Source organism: Hemitrygon akajei, chromosome 11 (genome assembly GCF_048418815.1).
Source record: "Hemitrygon akajei chromosome 11, sHemAka1.3, whole genome shotgun sequence".
Taxonomy (NCBI): Eukaryota; Metazoa; Chordata; class Chondrichthyes; order Myliobatiformes; family Dasyatidae; genus Hemitrygon; species Hemitrygon akajei.
Genome location: NC_133134.1, coordinates 133,193,630 through 133,212,329, shown reverse-complemented (window position 1 = coordinate 133,212,329; position 18,700 = coordinate 133,193,630). Strand labels below are relative to the sequence as shown.

General features: G+C 41.3%; 1 protein-coding gene across 2 annotated transcripts in view; it reads right to left on the bottom strand.

The window, feature by feature from the left end:
- The window catches only part of LOC140736017 (cadherin-4-like), a 693,508-nt gene that overhangs the window by 321,564 nt on the left and 353,244 nt on the right, over positions 1-18,700 (bottom strand). Inside the window, exon 1 of one of the 2 annotated variants that reach the window (XM_073061697.1) lies at positions 14,653-14,695. The exons of the other annotated variant lie outside the window; for it this stretch is intronic. The gene's annotated coding sequence lies outside the window, so the exon portion shown is untranslated. Of the gene's footprint in view, positions 1-14,652; positions 14,696-18,700 lie in introns of those variants that run through there. 2 annotated transcript variants of the gene reach the window in all.

Below are 18,700 nucleotides of genomic sequence, written 5' to 3'. Positions count from 1 at the left end.
TTGTCACGTGACTGGGGTTGAAGTTATACTGGACTTGAGGTAATGGTCTTGTGATGGTGGAGTGATGTCATTTTCCCGCCAGTAGAGGTCATGTGACAGGTTTTTTTTACAGGGTATAAGAGGAGGACCCACCCTGTGGGGAGGGGCAGTTCGTGGCTGGATTTGCCAAGCTGACTTCATGCCACTGCGTGATTTAATGTGATGACGCAGTTTAGTTGGAAAAACCCTTGCCTAACTCATATATATTTATTGTTGCCTGAATACGTAACAGTATTGACAATCAAGTGTTACAATGAAAATGAAGATTTGGAGGTGCTATCATCAGCAGCATTGTATAAAGGCACTCTGTTATCCACACTAAGTACCTAAGTTGATCTTGTTCATTTACAGTCAATCAAAAGAATACAGCAGCATACACAGAATTAATTTCTCTATGGATAACTATTAGGAACAAATACATAGTTTTATAATACTATAGAAGTGTTCTAATTTGTTCTGTATTTCATTGACATATATAATTTGTTGCTCAGTTACATGGCACTTGGTCTTTTTTTTAAAATGTTTTAATTATTTCCATGAAATTTCAGCTCATTGAGGCTGTCGCTTAAATGGGCTAAAATGTACCGGTCCTGATACGTCCCAATTAACCAAAATCCACTGTACTTATATATCCTGACTGCTTTGTAACAGAAAACATATTCCCTTAACCCCTTTGTTAATCTGTTAATGGCTTATTCTTTGCTGTTGTGCAGATTCCATCAAAAACAAATTGCCAAACTCTCAGGAAAACAAATCTTGGAGGAAGTCAGCAGCAAGACACAAATAATTGGATCTGCATTGGGTAAATTACTTTACATATTACTTTAGAACTATGATTTCCCCTACAGGGTATGCAGCGTTTGGGAAACTTAACTGTGGCTGTTGCAAAACAGAGGGGGAAAAACACACTAATGCCTGCAGTACAAGAATTACTCTTCAAACATATAATACCAGCTTTACTTTACAGGTTTAGGAAAAATGAATCAAATCTGGTAAAGTACGTTCATTCAATAATCCTGAACAAAGGTCTCAGCTCTTCTCTAAGCAGTTTTGCAATACAATGTAATTTAACTTTATTCCAAATGATGTTAAAAGAAAATTGAACCATGCATTCAAAGCCTTTAAAACCTCTTAATCCTGTCAGCATGATTGTAGCCTTACTTCAGTGAAATAAACACAAGCTTACAATTTATTCCACGCACCTTGTAAGTGCAAAGACTGAGGAAATATTCTATGCTTAAATAATCCTATTTAAATTTGTTTTCTTATCTCACTTCTTTTCTTGTCTCATAGACCTTTCTTTTGGATTATTATTCTAGGAGTGTGCATGCTTTTTACAGAGGGCATCAAAATCAGGCATGATTAAGTTCACTTGCAATGACCCCATTTCCCTATTTCAGCAGCAATCCTCCAATCTTAGCCACTGCTATTTTTTCCAAGATTGCAGGTGCTGGTAATGATTTTGCAATTGCCTCCTTGTTTGTCTGCCACTCCCAATCACTTTGTGTAATCACTCTTTTGTCATTTCATCTCTCAGTCAATCTCACGCGGTATCTTTTGTTCCGATTCTTACCAGTCCACCCACCACCCCGGACTTCCAACATTTTTTACCTGCTTAAAACCTATCACGAGAAAGATGATAATATTGAGACACATTAAATTCTGAGGTAGCTTCATAGTGCATGTGCTAAGAGGATGTGTCTCCTTGTCAGAATCTAGAGCTAGGAGGCATATTTTTAAAATGCAGAGTCGCCACTTACAATAACAAGAAAGAACTGTTTTGCTAAAATGACAGCGAACTTTTGAAATTATCTGTTCCTGAGAGCCAAGGAGGTATAGGGAAGAAAATGAAGTTGAACCTAAGATCAAATCAGCTTTGTCTTATGGAACTATGGAGAAGGCAAAAGGTGACATAGGGCTTATTATTGAAACTTTTCAAAACACTCAATAGACTGCACTTGGAGTACTATGTCCATCCCTGGTTGCACACTATAAGGAGGAGGCACAGAAGACTGAAGATGCTGGAATCTGGAGCAACACACAAAGTGCTGGAGGAATTAAACTGATCAGGTGGCATCAGACAACTGATAAAAAAAGACTTGCTTTCCCTGCAATAAAGGAGTTTGGGGGGGGGGTGGTGGGGGCTGACCTGACAGAAATATATATGCTTATGAGAGAAAAGCATAGGGTAGATAGTCAAACTCTTCCTCCCATGATGAAACAAGACATTTGAAATAGCATCTGAATGGAAAGAATTTTTTCTTAAGCAAAATATGATTGATACTGGACAGGCAAAAGAGCATGGATGTAAAAGCATTGCCTGTTTCTGTACTGTGCCATTGTATTTCTTCTGTTCTTCAAAGCTTTAATTCACATTCTTAAAGCATTGGTTCACAAGGGGAACTTTAAATTCCAAGGTAAGACACATCTGGTTAGATATAGTGGAAGTCAGAATTGAACACCCTGAGGAGGCACTAAAATGATATGGCTACCAACCAAAATACAGGACATTATCTCAATTTCTGATCTAATCAGTAAGATTTGACAATTTGGATAGGGACTGCACCTTTAAGTTAGATTCAAGACAGTTTTCATTTTCTTATTAAAACCTACAATTCCATTATGCCCATAAGGGTTCAAAGTACACAAATACAGTGTCAAACATGCATTGTTACTGCTATGTACCTAATGATTGCTATGCTCAGGCTCACAGCATGTACAGAACATGTAGCAGTCTGTGACGCAAGTGGAAATACCAATCATATTCTGGCACAATATCTGTCTTCTTGTGTAGAGTAAACGCGGTACGTGACAGAAAGTACAGTCCAACACTGCAGCTTAGTTCTTCCCATTCATGTATCTTTTTCTTAAACTTCACTTAGTGCTCTCATTCAATGGGTAAGTTCTTTCAACAGATCACCCACTCATTATGGAACCCATAATTTCTATCTACATTGCTCTCAATATATAATTTATTTGCTATTCACTTCTGAAGGGAGGAATGATCACTCTGCCAGCTTACTGCTTCAAGGATGGAAGTCAAAATATTTCCACAGCCAATTTCAAAGACAAAAATATTTCACCAAAAGCTACCTCATCCTATTTCCCAGCATATAACATTGTAAACTGTGTCGGCGCTGCCTAAATACAGTATGTGATAACTTCTTTAAAAGCTATTAACAATAACTTTGTCACACACTTTATAATCAAATCATCTTAACATGTAATCACAGGAAAGAAACAAAATCCATTTTCTGAAACAAATGAAACAGTCTGTTACTGCTTGCTTTCTCTCCTCACATCTGTCAGAGAAGGCAACAAGTGTGACACCTTCGATTAACTGGAGAGACAGTGATGTTTCTTGAAAGTGATAGCAATGAGAGAACGTCTGGTTTTGGAGATTATAAACTCAAGGACTGAGGAAGAAAAGGAAGGGCAAATAAATTCTCTTCCAGACTGGATAATGCTGCTGACCATGATCCATTTTGATGAAACAGGGTGAGGGGAGATGGGGGGTGAGAATTGCATTTCCACAAAGGTCGAGTTATGGGAAAATTTCTGGAATTTTCAACTTCATTCTAATGAATTAAAGTGTCAGAACTTTCAATCTGCCCTGACAGTAGGCTGGATTTTCCTGCAAGGAGCTTTGAAATATTCATTAAGTACATAGAAACAGGTCATTTGATCCCTTAAACATGACCTGCATTCAATGTGATTTTAGTTGTTGCATATACCCATCTTGGTCCCATATCACTTCACATCTTGCTTAACCAAAACCCAGTCTGAGAATTAATATTTTAACAATTAATTGACAGCAACTGCCCTTTTGAGAAATGAATCCCACATCTCTTACTACTCTTTGCATAGTGTTTTCTACCTGAGACAACTTGTGCTAAGAATTAAATCTATGTTCCCCAACCAATAGATTAAGTTCACAAATTTCCTACTCCCCGATTCCTTTAATATACAGTACTAAAGCATAACATATAAGCATTTTAATCAAGTCATCCCAGAGAAATTACCACAATTTGCGCAATATCTTCCGTAATTTATTCCCAGAAATCCAGGCGTCTATCAGTAAACTATACCCCTGTCAAGATTAATATATCCTTTCTAAAAATGTACTCTAAAACAGTTCACCATTTTCTGGTTTGGCCTTTTATAACTGCTCTACAGCCCATATTCTATATGCCTACATAAGAAGAATTTTTGAACCTTTTCTCCACGCATCCATCAGATTCTATTGGAGTACACTGACACCCCAATCTCTTTGAACATTTACCATTTCTAGCTCGACACAATTCAAAATCTCCACCAATCTAATTCTTTATGACCAAGATAACCTCATACTTGGTTGCATTGAAATTGTTTTTGCAATGGTTTTGCTCATTTCCTTAATCTCCCAATCTCTATTTGGAATTTTATGTTTGATATGCATTCTTATAATTCTGCCCATACATGCACAATCAGCAGTTTCAAATGTGGCTCACTATCCACTTATCCAAGTCATTTATAAAAAACAATGAGACAGATTGTGCTGACTTTTGCCTGCAAGACATTCAGCTGTTGGAAATAGTCAGATCACTTTGCCAGTGGAAATGCAATAAACAACAGCAGTGGCAGAGCATAGCCTTGCTGAGATTCCTCCATGTAATCTGCACGCAAATCCTGTACCAAGCACATCTAGCACAGAGTTCAAGACAGGATTTTTTTCTTTGTAATTATGAATTTATCACTGTTTTAACTTTAGTTAGCATTTTGAATTCAAATAACATGTTTTTATATTATGGAAGATCACAACCTTGTCGTGCTTTGGAGTTTTGCTGGGCTCAATGACCATGTAGCGATGTACCACATACAGAGCTAGAGACGACACGCAGTCGGTAAGTCGTTTCGAGACTAGTTTATTCAAATTACGCGGCGCTGGCATTTAATCCCTAGCGCCCGCCCTCTCCGGGTGGAAATGATGTCAGAGGTGCATTACCAACGTCTCTCCCCGCGCGCTGGCTATTTGTGAGCTGGTTCACCTGCGCAGAAAGTGGGTCGCCACATAACCCCCCCCCCCAGAACCAGCGATACACCCCCCAATGTCCACAGTCTGGATAAGCCTCTGTTTGGAAGGTCTGCCTCTGCGCCGCGGTGCCTGAACCTTGACCGGCTGCGCCAAGTCCACATGGGCTGGTTTGAGTCGGTCCACCGTGAAAACCTCCTCTTTCTCCCCAATGTCCAGAACATACATGGACCCGTTGTTGTTGATCACCTTGATCGGCCCCTCGTACGGACGCTGTAGCGGTGCCCGGTGTCCGCCCCTTCGTACAAACACAAACTTACAGTCCTGCAGGTCTTTGGGTACATGGGTCGGGGTCCGTCCGTGCTGTGAAGTCGGCATGGGGACCAAGTTGCTGAGCCTTTCGCGTAGTCTGTCCAGGACTGCTGCGGGTTCTTCCTCTTGCCCCCTTGGAGTTGGTATGAACTCTCCCGGGACGGCCAGGGGTGCGCCGTACACGCCGATGAGGCGTGCAGATCCTCTTTGGGTGCTGTGCGAATTCCAAGCCGGACCCAGGGAAGCTCGTCTACCCAGTTAGGTCCTCTCAGGCGGGCCATGAGAGCCGACTTCAAGTGACGGTGGAAGCGTTCCACTAGTCCATTCGACTGTGGGTGGTAGGCAGTAGTGTGGTGTAGCTGTGTTCCCAACAGGCTGGCCACAGCCGACCACAGGCTGGAGGTGAACTGGGCGCCTCTGTCAGAGGTAATGTGGGCCAGTACCCCGAAGCGTGCTACCCAGGTTGCAATCAGTGCTCGGGCGCAGGAATCGGCAGATGTGTCGGTGAGCGGGACCGCCTCTGGCCACCTCGTGAACCGGTCTACCATAGTTAGGAGGTACCGTGCTCCTCGGGACACTGGTAGGGGGCCCACGATATCCACACGAATGTGGTCAAACCTCCGGTGGGTGGGTTCGAACTGCTGTGGCGGGACTTTAGTGTGCCGCTGCATCTTGGCTGTTTGGCACTGCGCGCACGTTCTGGCCCATTCACTGACCTGCTTGTGAAGTCCGTGCCACGCGAACTTGCTGGAGACCAGCCGGACGGTTGTCCTGATAGATGGGTGTGCCAAACCGTGTATGGAGTCGAAAACTCACCGCCTCCAGGCTGCCGGGCCGATGGGGCGAGGTTGGTCGGTAGCCACGTCGCACAGGAGGGTCCTCTCACCTGGGCCTACGAGAAAATCCTGCAGCTGCAAACCCGAGACTGCGGTCCTGTAGCTGGGCATCTCGTCGTCTGCCTGCTGTGCCTCCACCAGTGCTGCATAGTCCACCCCCAGGGACAGGGCCTGGACAGCTGGTCTGGAGAGAGCATCCGCTACGACGTTGTCCTTTCCCGAGACATGCTGGATGTCCGTCGTGTACTCGGAGATGTAGGACAGATGTCGCTGCTGGCGAGCCAACCAGGGATCGGACACCTTTGTGAATGCGAAGGTCAACGGTTTGTGGTCCGTGAACGCGGTGAATGGCCTGCCTTCTAAGAAGTACCTGAAATGCCGGATTGCCAGATACAGTGCCAACAGCTCCAGGTCAAAAGCACTGTACTTGAGTTCCGTTGGTCGTAGGTGCTTGCTGAAGAACGCCAAGGGTTGCCAGCACCCCTCGATGAGCTGCTCCAGCACCCCACCGACTGCTGTGTCAGATGCATCCACCGTGAGTGCGGTCAGAACGTCCATTCTGGGGTGCACCAGCATCGCGGCATCTGCCAAGGCTTCCTTGGCTTTAATGAAAGCGGCCGCGGCCTCCTCGTCCCAAGTAATGTCCCTGCATTTACCCGACATCAGGGTGTACAAAGGGTGCATGATACAGGCTGCTGAGGGGAGGAAACTGGCATTTGGCCGGGTTGATCGTGAGGCCGAAATCACTCAGGCGGGAGTAGAGCTGGCAGAGGTGGGACAGATGCTCCTGGTGACTACTGCCAGCAATAAGGATGTCATCCAAATAGATAAACGCAAAGTCCAGGTCGAGTCCCATTAGCCGCTGGAACGTCTGTGCAGCATTCTTCAGGCCGAATGGCATTCGGAGGAACTCGAACAGGCCGAACGGGGTGATGAGTGCTGTTTTGGGGATGTCTTCAGGGTGCACCGGGATTTGATGGTATCCCCAGACGAGGTCTACTTTGGAAAATATTCTTGCCCCGTGCAGGTTTGCTCAAAGTCCTGTATGTGTGGCACAGGGTAGCAGTCTGGAGTTGTAGCCTCGTTCAGTCTGCGGTAGTCGCCGCATGGTCTCCAACCCCCGGCTGCTTTGGGCACCATGTGCAGGGGGGAGGCCCATGGGCTGTCCGACCTCCGTACGATCCCCAATTCCTCCATCCTCTTGAACTCCTCCTTTGCCAGGCGGAGCTTTTCCGGGGGGGAGCCTTTGTGCGTGGGCGTGGAGGGGTGGTCCCTGGGTCGGAATATGGTGCTGTACCCCTTGTCTGGGCAGCGTCCAGAAAGTCGGCAGTTTTAGCGAAACTGCGTGAACAAATGAAGAGTTGGTCATCTTTGGTCCAATCCCATTTGGACCGTCGGGGTCACCAATGTAGCGATGTGCTACATACAGAGCTAGAGACAACACGCAGTCGGTAAGTTGTTTCGAGACTAGTTTATACAAACTTCGCGGTGCTGGTATTTAATCCCTAGCACCCGTCCTCTCCGGGCGGAAATGACGTCAGAAGTGCATTTACCAACGTCTCTCCCCGCGCGCGCTGGCTATCTGTGAGCCGGTTCGCCTGCGCAGAAAGTGGGTCGCCACAACCAGAGGGTTATGCAGGCTGGAGTCAGGGATTTATTCTTTGACTCTTGGTAGGGTTACCCATGCCAAACAGGTCAAAAGGTGGAGATCAGAATAAGAGTGGTCTACTGTTCTTCCAGGTTCGAGGGTTCCCCTCAGGGCTAACAACCCTGACTGTGAAAACAAAACTGTTACTGAAACAGCAATAATGAATCCTTCTACATCTGAGGTTGGCCAAGGACAGACAGAGATGGAGGACCTTCATTGCTGCCCTAAATGCCAGTGGCATAACAGGCAGTAAGGTAGTAATATTATGTATTCCATTTTTAATAGTGTTTGATAATATATTTGAATGACCAGAGTATGTAAACAACTATTAAAATCAATTAGACCGTTTACAGCTGGTAAAGACCTACCTCCAGCTTTGCTGACTGTCAAATGCTAGCGATTACAATTCAGTAGTAAAATGAATATCCTGTCTGAGGCCCTGCTCATGGATATCAGGGTTTGGAAGATCAGCAAACTAGCCCTTCCCCATCCAATCTAGTTAACTGTAGGGTACTCTGCAAGCATCACTTGAAACCCCATTCACATGCACTGAGATAGATCTATTCGAAAGCTGACAGCACAGATTAAGACAAAGGAAACTGTCCACTGAACCTCTACTAGTTTAACTCAGAGTTTCTGCAGTGTAACCCATTGAAATGATCAGGAATAAACAGCTAACTTAAATATACCGTAATTAGCAGACATTTTTTATTTCGTGTAATTCAGTTAGTTACAAATTAATTTAGACTGTTTAACAGCATGTGCATGAGCATGCTGGCATGTTTTACCACTTTAATGTAAAAGAGAAAATATACTTTTTTTAACAGATTGTGTGTTTTTGAATATTTGGAGCTTTGGGGCTTCACCTGTTGCCAAAGTCATTCTGGAGAAGGCCATATGCTTAGAATCCCAAAGGGCATCAAGTCATCAGCTGGGAGCTGGCCTTCCAAGGGAAGACTTTCCAGGGCTGCATAGATAGAAACAGTAGGAGTCAGGCAGGCAACTGGTGAGTCGCGTGAGTGGAAGATTTGGCCCGTGATGTTTAAAAACAAATTTGCCGTTTTCATTGCACCTGATTATTGTCATTTATGCTCTGAGTATGAAGTTACCAAAACATTATCAGCATGTTATTTTGCTATCACATCACCAAAAGTGAATTCTAACTGCATGGGTTTACTACATTCAAATTGCAACAAAAAAAGTCCCATCATCCCATCGCTTTAACTTTGGTGATGCTGCTCAACTTGTACAAATAGAACAACACAACAAAGAAAAGCCTTTCGATCAATACATCAAGAAAACAATTGCAAACTTGATTTGACGATCTAAATCCAATACCTGAAGCTGATAAAAATCCCAAGATTATGGCATGCAGAAATAGGATACCAAGCAAGGAAGTTATCCCAAAAATAGTCACAGCACATTTTACTTCAGCAGTACTCCTGGAAGGCCTCAACGTACTGAGTGATGTGAAATCCAATGCCAATATTTGCAATTTTAATTTAAAAGATCTTAAATTGCTTGACATCAGGGAATAGGTTTATATTTATGTCTATGAAGATTATAAGCATTAAGACACGTATCTATCCCATCTCTGGAATCATTTTGAGCAAAGTACAAACTGTCAATGCCAGAAATCCGAAATCAAAACAGAAAATGTGGTAGACAAGTTCAGTAACAGTTATTACCCCTTAAACATCAGGCTCTTGCAAAAGAGGGGATAACTTCATTCAACTTCACTCATCCCATCATTGAACTGTTCCCACAACCTATGGACTCACTTTCAAGGACTCTTCAGTTCATGATCTCAGTATCTATTGCTTATTTATTTACTTTTTATAATATTGTATTTGCAGTTTGTTGCCTTTTGCACGTTGGTTGTCTATCCCTGTTGGGTGCGGACTTTCATTCATTCTGTTGTGTTTCTTGGATTTACTGTGTATGCCCACCAGAAATTAATTTTAGGGTTGTATATGATGACATACAAATTCTTTGACAATAAATGTACTTTGATCTTAGAGTTTTGAATTGAGAAAGAGAGGGAAAGAGAAGTAATACCTCAGGTCAAGGACGCTTTATTAGAACAGGAAAAGTGAGAAACCAAACATGCTTTAGTTTGTGTGAATAGAGTGCAGAGTGGGTGGTGATGCAAGTGGAGAAAACAGATTATTTGTTTAAACATGGGCCAAAGTTATCAAGGTAACAATTATTTTAATTATGACTTTGATTACATAAGATGGAAAGACTGATGGCAAAAAAACCAGGAGATGATGAACTATTCTTTGATTTCAGCAAACAGTATCATACAACATGTTTATTCTGACCACATTGGCAGCCTTGAGCTTCCACTTGCCTTTCACTTTAATGCTCAATCTTTCTGATCTCTATCTCTGGCTGCTAACATTGCTCCAATAATGCCCAACATAACTTGAGAGCTTTACCTAATCATCCAGCTGGTCACACTACAGAGCTTGGAACTTAATACTGAATTTAATTAGATCAAGACACCACACCTTTTTGCTTTCCACAGATTTTGCTGTTCCTTTCTTTATCAAGTTGTTTCATTTTCCTTCTGGAATTGATCTTTAGATGTCAACATTATAGTTACTGTTACTTAGGTGGCAATGGTCACCCTATCACAGGCATTTTCATTGCTTTCTTCAACCCTCCCATCTCTGCAACTTAAAACACATTTACTTTCTCGCCTGACTTTTCATTCTTTACAGATGCTGGCTGACCTACTGAGGCACTCACATTTTTTTTTATTATTATGTGGAATTATTCTACTTTGTCCCAATTTCAGAACTTGAAGGGACTCCCTTAGACTAAGGAGTTTGTATGTTCTGTCCTCCAGGTGTTCCGTTTTCCTCCCACAGTCCAAAGATTTACCAGTTGGCAGGTTAATTGGTCACTGTAAATTGCCCCATGATTAGGCTAGGATTAAATTGCGGTATTGCTAGTTGGTGTGGCTCGAAGGCCACGTTGTGTCTCAATAAAATTTTAGAAAATTTTAAAACTGCAGGAAGTTTCTGAGAAACTACTTCTACAAAGGACTGAGAAGTAATGAGCAGATCCTGTTGCCATGCTAAATTGTGGACCAACAAGTTCTCCCAGAAGACTAGTATGCATTTCTAGTATTAGATAGGGGATGATGTTTCATTAAAGCCACAAGAACAGTTTGAAAATTGGAAAAAACTTTGCAAATGTTTCCTTCATATTTGATTAAACAGATTCCTTACGCCAGAGCTAGATACCTGTACAGTCTAATTTCATTTTTTCAAAAAAGTGATCAAAAATCAGAATGACACACATTCTGAGAAAAACTCATGTAGCTTAAAAGACTGTTAAGCGTACAATGATTCAAAAGCCTGGCATGACACTGTTAGACACAGATAATTGCCCAATTCACTTAGCACTCTCATGCTCCAAAATTTCTCATTTCCTATGTGGCAGCAATGATGAGCCCATAGTACAAATCCATAACTGCACCTCAAGAATGACCTAAAATTGATTCTGATCCTTACAGCTTCAGCATTTCTATACTGAGCTGTCAAAGAAGCAGCTACAACACCAACGACTTCCATTTGCAAAGTGTTTATGAGTTCGGAAAATTGGCGAGGTTCACGTACATTTTGTGAGCAATATCTCATATGAGGGATTCCATAAAGCTCGCAAACACTGGAAACTATTAAAAAATACATCTGAAACAGCAAGTTCATCAGTCCCCAGAAAATGTACTCATCTCGGCAGCCCCTCATGATAAATCTGCAATGGGGTTGAAAATACAATGTCTGCACCACACCATCAGTTCCTGGCTGCATGAATTTTGCTCATTTGATTCCACCAAATTTCATACTTTTCCCACTAAGTATTCTCAAAAACTGTTGAAGTCTTATGTGAAGTTCAAAGCTTGATAATATAATTAAGTATAATTATAGCTTAAGTATAATTGAGACTAAATGAAATCCATCAACTATTAGAGAAAAACACTCATTTTATTTTTGCATGTACCACATACTGGGGAAACAAATGCAGCAGATGTCTGTCCCTCTTGTTTCTCCTGCCTTTGGGGTCCTCCTTATGCGATGAATGAAGCATTTCTAAAGGCATTGCGCTAGCCAGCATTAACCACCCAGGACCCTTCAGGCTAGGAGACGAAGAGATAACAAGAGCAGCCCTTGATGTGGTGTTCATCCAAAAGTCCATGGATCACTGCTAATCATATTAAATTACTTCAGAATAATCGTAGTGCATTCTTCGATCAGTCTGTCACTCTTCCACTTTCTACATTGAGGGTTCTTGGAACTGGAGGAGGGTGCGGTCGGATTGTTGGTGTCAGGCTCTTGGATTTTGGAGCAGCATTCACTGTTCTTTTTAACCCCGTCTACATAGGATAGCATTAAGCCAGACAAAATACTATCTACTCCTCAGAATATCATCCTCTTGAGATCGTAAAACAAGTTTAGAGTTCCTTATTTGGGTCCAGTGTTGCTGTGAAGTGGGCAAAAAAGGTTTAATAACTTATCTCATCTAATTTTTGCATCACAATTTATTCATCTGCAGTGAAAGTCACTCATTTCTAGGATTGAGTTTTATTGTACTATTTTAAGGTCTTATAATAAGATCCATTTCTATGGCAAAATAATTCATTAACTTCACAATGAAGTTCCCTACACAAAATTATTTTACTTCATTTCTCATCCGTAGCATAAAAGCCAGGACAAACAGGCTCTGGGATAGCTTCTCCCACCAGGCCATCAGACTGATTAGTTGACGCTGATACAATTGTATTTCTAGGCTGTATTGACTGTCCTGTTGTACATACTATTTATTACAAATTACTATAAATTGCACATTGCACATTTAGATGGAGAAGCAATGTAAAGATTTTTACTCCTCACGTATGTGAAGGATGAAAGTAATAAAGTCAATTCAATTCAAATCATAGGAAATGCAAATTTATGGTGGTTTTCAACCAGGAGCAGAAGATACCACTTTCTACTGTACATCTTTCAAGCAGTAAAACAGATGATTCCTGCAAGTACTGTGGTCAACAGTTACTTTGCCCCTTGAATTATCAAATAGTTCAAAAAATGTACACAGGAAGAATCCTAAGTGATTTGAAAAGATTACTGTTGTTTTTGCAGAAAATATCCTTTCACATATATTTAGTGCACAAGGTATCTCCTTTATTCTGTTATATCATGGAGGAAAACATGAGATAAAGTTAACTTCAGCAATTCTTGAGTAGAGGTACTCCTCCTGACCTTCCTTTTCACCTCATCTATTCGCTCGTCCAACCACTGCCCTCATTATCACCATCCCCTCTGAATTTCCTTTTCTTGTTCTCAAATTATCAGTCTTCATGCTCCCTCAATCTTACCACAATCGTTTCCAACCCCACATGATGTTTAACTTAACTTTATCCACATATGCATTTTCTCTGATTGGGAATCTTCACACAGAACATTGTTGACCCTTTCCCCTGTGTTTGGACTTATTCTGAACTTGACTTTGTTATTGTCTCTTTGCAATTACATCAGTGACACCAATCAGCCACCTTGACTGTTTCCAGTTTCCTGATTTCCTGGCTTATTTTTATCCGGAACATTCATCTCCCTACCCCTCCATCCAAGACCAGGACATCAAGAGTTTGCCGCCCTTGCCATGTGTGTACTGCACTGATCCAAACCCAGGCCCAATGTCTCCATTCCACCACCATCTTCCTTTGCTTGGCTGAGCTTGTTCCCACATTGAACGATGTTTCCTACAGCTTCACCCACTTCCTGTCACTGTGCAAATCCGCCTCAATCGAACTGATCACTGTCTTTTCGAGGCATTGGTGTGAAAAATCTAGTTTCAGTCTTACTTTTATTCCTATACATTGGAACTACTTTCTTTTCTCAGAATTGAGTATTGAGTGAATAATTAATTAGAATCATCCTTTCTAGTTTACACCAACCTGGAACATTTACACAATTTCTCACACACCAGATGCTTCTCGACCAACTGAGTATTAAAGAAAAGCACTCGACAGGTCTTCTGATCATTTGCAACACACACACAATACTGGAGGAGCTCCAGGCAGCAGCTATGGAAAAGAGTAAACTGTCAGCATTTCGAGTTGAGACCCATCTTCAGGTCTCAGTCCGAAATGTCGGCTGTTTACTCTTTTCCAAAGATGGGGGGGGGGGGGGGTGTGTGTGTGTGTGTGTGTGTGTGTGTGTGTGTGTGTGTGTGTGTGTGTGTGTGTGTGTGTGTGTGTGTGTGTGTGTGTTAGTTACTTGGATTTCCAGCACATTTGTGATACTCCTGATCATTTGCTTGCTCAAGCCAAGCACACCGCAGGATAAATATTCAGAGTCATTCCTACAATATACATATTGATAGAACCTTGATTCAAACCTTCTACAGTAAACAGGTTTATTAATTTATAGTATATAGATTACACCACTTTGAACCAATGAAAAATTCAAAGGTGGAGGACCAATTCTTTGCTGATATCCTTGTCAAGAGATCAATCAATTTCACGAAGTTACACATGTATTATCAAAATGCAGGCTCTGGAATGACAGAAAGTACTTCAGTAAGAAGTATCTGCAGCAACAATCAAGAAGATTGAATTCCTTTTTTTCTCTCCCTCATATACACACACACATTACATTTATTTAAAATTATATAGACACAATTTGCTTTTGTTTCAGAGCTAGTGAATGGCTTGGCTTAGTCCTACTTTTCTCAGCACTGCATGCACATCTTTTAAGATGCAAGTCTTACCTTACTTTCACTTGTCAATGATTACTCACCCTTGAGCAATTGCAGCCCTCTGATTTTCAGCTGAATGCTATTCTTCAGAATTACATAATATTGTCATAAAAGACCTGATTATCACAACCAAACTTGATCCTGCTTTTGTCCCAGAGGTGTCTGCACACTTGCCTGTTTATTTCACTAAAGAACAGTAACCTTCGCCAATTTACCTCTCAGCTGAACAGGAGCTCCAAGGATAAGTGTTCCTGTAATGTTTATATCATTGCTTCAGCTCAGTAAGGCAACTAACTAGGGACTGGACCTGCAACCTTCCTGTTCAGCCTGGTTAAGGTCACTCAATTGTTGCACTGACCCACTAAGCCATCAAGCATCTTGAAAACTCAAAGTTGTAAAAATCTTTACCAGCAAGTTTATTCCATTTCCTGCATGAAGAATTTCCTGATATGTCCAAAATTTATTCTTCACTGGTTTAATGTGCATATTCCAATGAATTCAAATGAATTGAAACTATTACTCTCTCTGATTCTGCACTCCACTAAAAGGGTAATATTTATGTGGATTATGATATTCCCACAAATCACTCCAAGATAACACCTCACTAGAGACACTTAGATAATCATATAACCAGACAACAATCTCAATTTACCATTTTAGTAATCTAGACAAAGAGAAAGCATGTGTCTGGCTCAGACAAATAGGAAAGAAAGATGGTTTGGGCACAGTTCCAAAAGCAGGACTCATGGGAAGAACAAGCCATGTTTAGAAATGCAATAATCAAAAGGTAGGAATAGAAAATTGTCCAGCCTCCAGCTAGATGCCTACAAATGAACACTGAAGAAGTTAAAAAGGTTAGATCTTTTGATTAGACAAGACCCACATGAACAATGTGATCATCAGATAAAAGATTACAGGACTTCCAGTCAGTTGAAAAGAAACAATTCACAAACAAAGCACAATACAGACATTATAAATATTGTTACACTACCATTGCTCAGGGGGGAGCATTACATTAATCCTGTGTAAATGTCATCTGTCCACTTTATTAACCCAAGTGTGATACCCTGAGGAGTCTCTATTTAGGATTAATATAGATGTAAATTAGAGAACAGCCTTGTGTGAAGGAATCTAGTAAATATATTTGACAGAGAATCTTATCGAAATGAAATAAAGATAAGGCCACTTGACATTGTTTTAAGAAATACTGTGCCACTTTTGGACTCAGTTAAAGCAGTAACGTGAAACAAACTTTGCAGAAGACATTTCTTGCAATGTGACCATGCCTGCAAGGCCAACATTTATTACCTATCTTTAACTGTCCTCAAGGAGTGGTCAAGAACTACAAATCCTACTTGTGAAGCTATTCCTACAGTGCTGCTGGTGGTAGTGTTTAAGGATTTAAAACCCGTGGCGACGAAAGAGCAGCAATTTATTTTCAAGTCGGGATGATGTATGGCTTGAACAGCACACACACACACACACACGATGGTTCACCCATGCACTTGAAGCCCCTTGTAGTCCTTGGTGGGGGAAGTCATACATTCAGATGGTGTGAGCAGACTATCCCTATTGAGAAAGGCACGGCATGTTCACACACATTGCTGCCACTGCACTTGATCCCTGAGCTAATGTATGTGTAGGATGGCAAATGTGATTCCAATCAAACAGGCTGCTATGTTCGACATGGTTTTGAACTCACAGAGTTATTAGCATTGCATTCATCCAAGTAAATTCAGAGTTTTCCATCTTGTTTTTGATCTGTGCTTTGTAGATGACAGAAAGTCTACATGGTGCCAAAAGGTGAGTCACTCATAGGATACCCAGTCTTTGATCTGTCCTTACAGTTATGACATCTTTTAGGCTATTTCAGCTAAGTGTCTGGTCAATGATGAATCACAGAATGTTAAAATTGGGTGATTCAACACTGACAAGTCCATTGAATGTCAAGAGACAATAATCAGTCCTTGTCCCTTTGAAGATGGACATTTTTCCATTGTGACATAAATACTACACTTAGCTGCATATGCCCACTTGCTGTATCGGTCTTGCTGCATGTAAGCATAAAGTGAAAGATAATAAAGATTAGCTTTATTTGTCACATGTACATCGGAACATCCAATGAAGTATGTCGTTTGTGCCAATGTCCAACATTGTCCAAATATGTGCTGGAGGCAGCCCGCAAGTGTCGCCGTACACCCAACATAGAACGCTCACATCTCAGTAACCCTTACTGCTCCATACATCCTTTGGAATGTGGGAGGAAACTGGAGCACACAGAGGAAGCCCACACAGTCATAGGAAGAATGTACAAACGCCTTACCAACAGAGGCGAGAATTGAACCCTAATTGCTGCCACTGTAAAACGTTACTCTAGCCACTATGTTACCATGCTGTCGCGCTTCATTTGCAAAAGGAATCAATTATTGCAAAATAATCAAACATTCTTACGTGATAGAAGGAAGGTAACTGCTGAAGCAGCTTAGCATGCTTCAGATACTGCCCTGGGGAACATCCATAGTGATGACCTGGGGCTGGGATGATTGGTCAGAGTTGAGGTAGCAGGGCCCAGGTTAGAGGGCAAGGAACAAGCAGAGGTTTAACCAATTTAAGTGCAATAGTCAGGTATGGGTCAAATCAAGGCAGATCTCAGGTCCGAAAGCAGATTGAAGCAGCAGTGCCTGAGTCTGACAGCAGGGATCTGTTGTGTATTTAATATTTCAGTAATATTTGAGTAATCCTGTATATATATTCATTGATTAAACATTCTTGTTTGTCTAAATAATTCATTACAAATTATATGTATAAATACTTGAATTGCATACATCATCATGCTACAATGTGATACATGTGAAGAGAAAAGTTAGACTCACTTCTCTTGGCTCTCTTGTTTACCTTTGAATTAGTTTAATGTTTTGAACCTACAAAACCCAAAAGTGGCAATGAGGTATTTTAAAGTATAGCCTGAGATAGCTACTGACCTGTTGAAGTGCAATGTGATGGTCAAGTTTTAAAAAGGCAGCGTAACACATGTTCTTTGTAAGGGAAGACATGACTGAGTTTTAAAAAGGCAGAACAGGCTTTTCAGAATCATGTCGGGCTGACTAAAATAAATGAACTGCATAGGGAAGAGAAAAGGATAAAAACTCAAGTTGCAGATTCAGAAAGAGCATGAATCTGCATGCTTTTGATGAAAAATCTGATAATGACAGTTTCATAGGACTATGTAGCCTTGAGATTTACAATGTGAAAACTCACAACAGAAAAGCAACATGGCTTACACCAGAAGTGAGCAGCAAATTAATTAAAGTGAAATTGGACACTGACTCAGATGTTTCAGTCACTCTGCAAAATGAGTTGGAACGGTACTTCAAAGATACTAAACTGAAATCTGCAGATATCCAAGTAAGAACTGTTACTAGAGAAAAGATCGTACCTGTGGAAATGATATTAATGATAGGAAGTCCCAGAACCTGAGATTTTTTTCCACAGTCACAAGTCTCACCTGCCAAGCAAAGGAATCCCCCTTGTCAGAAAGACATAATCCTGCAAGAGTAAGAAAGCCCCCGCAGCGATTAAATCTTTAGGCCTGAATGGAACAAATGAAGCATTGAATATACTGTGAATGTCTGTATAGTGGATATATTATATAGTAAACTGTGTATATAGTTATATAGTTGAGATGCATCCTATATTGAGTTGGAGTTTGTAGCTAAGCAGGGAAGAGTATTGTGTATTCAATATTTCAGTAATATTTGAGTGTGTGTGTATATATATATATAGATTCATGTTCTTCTTTGTTTAAGTAATTCATTATGGGTTATCTTTAAATACGTGAATTGCATATGTCATTACACTACCACGATACATGCGTGCCTCACTTAAAGTAAAGAACGAAGGTAGACTCACTTCTACCAGCAAAGTTACAAAACATAACAGGATCGATCAGTTGTTTGGCTAATTTAAATGTGGGCCAGATTGAAGAGGTCAGGGTATTGTGGCCAGGTGTTCAGCTCGCTACTCTGTAAGGTTTATTTGTCTCTGCGCTGAACTGAGGCTATGGCCTGTAACTAACTGGCTTCATGAATT